This window comes from Malus domestica, chromosome 11 (assembly GCF_042453785.1).
Source record: "Malus domestica chromosome 11, GDT2T_hap1".
NCBI lineage: Eukaryota > Viridiplantae > Streptophyta > Magnoliopsida > Rosales > Rosaceae > Malus > Malus domestica.
In genome coordinates, this window is record NC_091671.1 from 34,318,955 (window position 1) to 34,325,177 (window position 6,223).

Sequence of the window (6,223 nt, forward strand, 5' to 3'; positions counted from 1 at the left end):
ACCGTTGGATCGTCACCAAACCTTAGTGCATTATAGTACGTAATATTTGAAGACTATAGGAACTCAGGGATTGGGAATCCGACGTACGGATCTTTCTGAATTAGATTGGTAAGTTCGTAAAATAAAACGTCGGCTGCCACTTAATTTAAGTAATTGATAAAGATCTGACCGTTGGATTGTTCCAAAACTTTAGGATGTTGTTCTAGAAGCTTATTGAAACCCTTGGGAAGTTATGGATTGGAAATTTGAGAAGCGGATCTTTTGAATCAAGTTACGTAGGGTTGTGGACCCTACCGTCGATCTTTGATCGACAATTGACTTTTGGTCAATGGGTCTCAAATCATTGTAGAACGTCCTTGGGGATGTTTTTTTATGTAAGTTACGTGTTCTATTGATAACGATTTTGAGATGTGGTTTGATAATTGTTCTAGGCGCCGATCGTTCGTGACACCTCAATGTTTGTGCTAGGGAGTTGTAGCGCGGACTCCCGGTGAGTGGGTTTTCTTCCTTTTTATAGTGTATATATATATATATATATATATGCTTTATGGTTTCGAGAAACATTTTTAAAGTGATTTATGCTAAAATGCCATGTCGAAAATGAGTTGCATTATAAGTATTGCATTATTATAAATCGTGAATTATATCGCTTGATGCTGCAGAGGCTCAGGTAAGCTTCAGGTGAGTATATTGTGATGGTATTGGTTGCATGGCAAATTGTTATGCATAAATGCATTTAGAGCTCATCATTGCTGCACCCCGGTGTTAGTGCTCCCACCCGAGGCCAAGGCACAGCCCTTCACGTGATGTTCACTTCCTGCACCGCACGTTCACCTTAATACAAGTTTGGTGCCAGCCCTGTCGTACAAACCACAATAGGTGGTTTCCGACTCATAGGTGACTCGCGATTATTCGCACAGCCTTCACTTGATCGTAGCACTTGAACGTACTTATTTACACCCAGCCCTGTCATATAGATCACATTTGGTGGTTCCGACTCGTGTGCAGGCATAGGTTGATGAGCTATAAGTGTTATTTTATATTGATTTCACTGATGAGCTACAGGTCCAGTCGTACATGTCACGTTAGGTGACTCTGACTGGCATGTTATTTTATATTGATTTCACACTTAGCTTACATCTTTTAGTGCTAAAACATTAAGACATAACATTCCATATGTATGTAGTATTATTTTCTGGAAACTATACGGGTTTTACATCGAGGGGTTATAACGTTTTCAAAAGGTTTTTGTTGAAACTTTATTTCAGGCCCACTCACCCTTGTTTTTTTCACCCTTTTAGGTTTTAGCTGCTGAAAGTTTGTATTAACAAGGATTCTTAGCGAATCTAAGTATAAGTGGCTACCTCTGAGGGTATGATCCTTACCAACACTACTGCACTTTATTTATGCTTTGACGTCGTGTGTGAAATGGGTTCATTCCCGCTCACAGCGCACTCTTGTCTTTAGGCACTTTTAGGTTTAAATTTAAGGAAAACTAATGAAAAGGGCTTGAAAACTTTGAGTTTTAATGATAAGGACAAAATAAAGGGTAAAGTGAATAGTACCAGGATTGACTTTTTAGTGTAAAAATGTGGTTTTTCGTTAAAGTGAACAGTACCGGGTGCTTTTCGTTAAAGTTCCCTTAAATTTATTCACATTTTCCACATCATTATACTTTATGGCTTCGTCACCTTCCAAGTGTCGGCCAACACAGCTCGATTCGAAGTCCTAGTGGATATTCCAAGTCGGGTGTGTCACGACAGTGGTGGGTAAGGCAAAGAAACAGATCCTCGGAGGCACAAAAAAGCGTATGTTGCAAAATCCTTAATATTCCATATCTTACCAACTATTGTTTACTTCAAGTTTTCCTCTTATAACTGGATTGCTAAATTTCTTCAGTAATTTCATATCATCAATATTGAGATATAGAATGACATGATATGTAAATGAAAAATTCAATAGTTTAAGCCAAATAGAGAAGCAGGGGTTCACTAAAATGATGAGGAAAAGTGAATAATCCATGTCATTTCCTCCTTGAAATGATCTTCCGATTGAATTTTTTGTAATTCCTTTTCCTTTTCTGTGCTAGACTACAAATACGGATACGATATTATTATGTACAAGCGATATTAAAAGAGAGAGTTGATACCCAAATCACACAGTGGTCTTAATCAAAGGAGGATCAAAGGGACTAAAAGATATAGGCCCAACAATCCTAAAAACTTAAAGGATTTTTAGTCAAAATGATCCTTAAGATTGACATATTTTATCACTTAGATCTTTGAGATTTAAAATCGATAGAATTGGTCCCTGAGTTTGTCCACCATCAATTATTTTGGTCATTCAGTAAAAAAATTCCGTTAAATAAGGTTAAAATGACAAAAATACTTTCAAGTTTTGACAAATCATTTTAGCCCATTTTTATTAAATTGAGGGTATGGAATCGGGGCCTCATAAACACATTTTGGGTGTTTTTCTGGTGCTGGACTGTGTTTGGCAGGCTGCTGTGCAGCAACAGATTATGCAAGTTTTCTTCAATTTTTGCATTCTCATAATTATCATAACTTTTACCACAACACAAAATTCTAACAACACTGCGTTCTTCTGAACCTTGTAGATTAAGGATTATTTGGCTAGGAAATTTCCCTTTCTCCCTTTCTATGATATGACTTGCTAACTGCCCAAATTGTTTTTTTTTTTCTTTCCATATTTTGAATTGAAGCTTGTACATTCTGCATATTCTAATCATTTTTGTCCGTGTATGCTTTTGTAGACTATGAATATTTGAAGTGTGTCATCTAATGACCGTTTGGGCTGTACAACTGGCTACTACACAGGATTCTGTTGAAAAGGCTACTGCGGTTGATTTCCTCCCCATTTATATTTGGGGATCCCTCCAACATGGGTTATAAAAATTTGAATATGCGTTAACTTGCTCTGCAACAAGCTCTGGATATGCATCCTTATATGGGCAACCTATAATATGATGTGTTAGTAAGCTACAGATGTTGCAAACTGCTGCAGTAAGTGGTGGCTGCTGCATAGGTGCAGAAATATGCTGCATAAGCAAGTCCAATCTTGCATCAAATTTCTTTTCCATATTCTCAATTTGGGCTGACATGCATGGAGATGCAATTAACATTTCAAAAACACCCATTTTTTGAGAATTCTCAGCTGCCCATTGCTGAGATTCAGTGGCCATCATATCAAATAATTCAAATGTCTCCCTAGCTGATTTGTTTAGTAGTGATCCCCCAACTGATGCATTAACATGACTCCTAGATGTAAGATTAAGCCTATCGAAAAATATGATCATCTGTGTATCAGAATCAATATTAGCATGTGGACATTTCATGTACATCTATGTATATCTCTCCGACCCTTCATGAAACTCCTCATTCGGCTTGTGAGTGAATGTCATAATTTCCTTCTTGTAGTTCAATGTTTTGGATGTTGGGTAATATTTGTTCAGAACTTTGTATGTAATTGCTGTCAAGTAGTAATGCATTGCTATTAGCTAGAAGAGTGAATAACCATGTTTCCGCCTTATCCTTTAAAGTGAAAGAGAAAAGACGTAGCTTGATGGCCTCGACAGAAAAACCCCTGATTAAAATATTATTGCAGCCCAAAATGAATTTTGTGATGTGTATATTTGCATCCTCATTTGACAGCCCACGAAAAGTTGGTAAATTTTCAAGCATATGGTGCTTGATCTCGAAAGCATAGTCCTCTTTTTGTGCGGGATACACAATACAATACGAAACATCATTTGCACGAGTTGCCAATAACTCCCTGAGTGGTCTACCTGCTGCAGGTAATGCCAATGCCATTGTAACCTTACTGTCCGTAAAATCAGTAAACAAATCCTGCTGAAAGTGCCCTGCAATGAACAGTCCCATGGCAAATTATTTTCTTGCAACTGACGTCGCAATGTGCGCTCCAATTCTAGATCAAACCGTGCCAGCTCTGCAGATTGGGATTTGGTGCTGACCATGCACAAATTTCAGTAACCTGCAAAAAAAAACGTAAATCAAAATTAAAACCTTTCATTTTATTTTTTTAACAAAAATAATTAATTAAGAATATTATAAAAATAAATTAATTAAAACAATCTCCTGCAATGACACCAGTTTCTTGGTAGGATTTTTAGTACCTGCAAATTAATAGGGTTAAAAACACTGAAAATACTTGCAAGAGTACAAGGTAATTAGGGCGTGTTTGATTGACCGGATTAGAAGGGAATTAATAGGGTTAAAAACACTGAAAATACTTGCAAGAGTACAAGGTAATTAGGGAGTGTTTGATTGACCGGATTAGAAGGGACTGAACTAGTCTAGACTAATTGCTAGTGTATTCTCATGTTTGGTTTGCACGAGGATTAGGTTTAATGGGAGTAGGGGACTCGCTCGGATTAATGGCTTCGCTATGCGAAGTACCCCAAACTCGGCCGGACTCGTAAGACCTTCACGAGAGAGAACCTTGCGCATCCTGAGTCGTCACACATCGCTCCTGCTTGCCCTGCTCCCTCATCCTCGTCCACCTCACTCCCATCTCTGCATCCTGCTTGCCTGCATCCTGCTCGCCCTCATCTGCTCCTCTTGCCTGGTAAACTTCGAATCTTAGATTTATTTCTTCGATTTATTTTGCAGATCGTGATATTTATGATCTTTATTTGATTTAGTTGTTTTGGGTTTGAGAAATTTTCAATAATAGACCTCTTCACTTGAACAAATTAGGGTTTTGATTTTTTGGGTCAAATTCCAGATTGAGATTGGACAGTTTGGAATCAGTTGCTGCCTATTAGTGTTTGAGATTCTTCCATTTGGTTTTGTTTTCTCACTGGGGTTGTAGATCGTGATTCGTACTGGATAAACTTCGAATCAGTTGCTGATCTTTATTTGATTTGGTTTTGTTTTCTCACTTGGGTTGTAGATCGTGATTCTTCAATTCGGGTTTGCATTTGTGGTGTCTGAAAAAAAAAAAAAAACTATATATATAGGGACTGTGAGAGCCATTCAGAATGGCAATGGAAAAACAAATTGATAGATTCCCCTGAATATATGTTCAGAATGGCAATGGAAAAACAAATTGATAGCTTCCCCTGAATATATATATAAATATATATTGACTTATATAAACCAAGAACTCCTGGAAAAAGTGTACTCAATGAAGCCACAATTCAAGTAGCCATTTCTACTGTGGCTTTTTTAACATTTACGAGCTCCAGTTGTGACATTGCCCAAGAAAAATGCCATCCTACCCACATGCCCAAAAGAGCTATTTAGCTTTGTTGGTGTGTAGAAGAAGAAGCTCACAAGTGCTTTTGTATTTACTCATTCCTTGTTAGGCAGTGTTAGGCTGTTTTACACATGGGACTGCGCTTGGAAACCAAAACAAACTGATTGAAATTATCTTGCTTAGAGTTGAGTATAATTTCTTAGTGGCAAGTTGGCAAAAGAAGAGAAAAAAATCATAGCTGTTCAATTTTCTATCACAGTTGCATTTTACTTTGAGAAATTTACTTTTTATTGTGCAGTTAAACATCCTCCTTTTTCACTTCTAAAATTAGTGATGTAACTTTTGATTATCTCAAGTTATTTATTGATTTACTAGGAGATTTGTTGCCTTTTGCAGAAGGGGTTTTGTTTCTAGGCTGGAAAGGAAAAAGACACTGAAAACCCGTATCTTTGCATCAGAACTCAAGAAAGTGTTCGTCCAAAGGCTTTTAAGTGACAAAGGAAGTGGATGATTTTATTATTTGGTGCCCTTTGACATGGGTGTATTTTTTTAATCGTACAATCCTTTTGACATGGGATGTATTTTGTTAATCGTACAATCTTAGGTTATGGCTTCTAACTTAGCTTTGCACTGTGAAATAATTTGGCTAATTTTAACTAAGATTTTGTAAATTATGGAGATCTACTAAGAAGCAGGATTTTGTAAATTAAGCCAACTCGCAATTTTGTGTCTGCCAAGCAAGAGCAGTTTCTCAAGCATTTTGTGTATGCCAACACGTAATTTTGTGTAAATTATGTGCTTTAGGTTGGTCTACTGAGAAAATGATATGTACTTTGGGGCGGTGCATTCGTGCAGCGAGTGCCATAATTTTGTGTAAATTATGTGCTTTAGGTTGCTCGTAATTTTGTGTATGCCAAGCAAGAGCAGTTTCTCAAGCACTCATCCTCACATTGTTTCCAACTCGAATTCGTATCCACAAGTGCCC

At 37.3% G+C, this 6,223-nt stretch overlaps 1 long non-coding RNA gene across 1 annotated transcript; it reads left to right on the top strand.

The window, feature by feature from the left end:
* Positions 1-4,427: 4,427 nt before the first annotated feature.
* Positions 4,428-5,996, top strand: LOC139189131 (uncharacterized). Its single transcript, XR_011572682.1, has 2 exons — positions 4,428-4,605; positions 5,635-5,996. It is a non-coding gene; the product is annotated as an uncharacterized lncRNA (long non-coding RNA).
* The last annotated feature ends 227 nt before the right edge of the window (positions 5,997-6,223 follow it).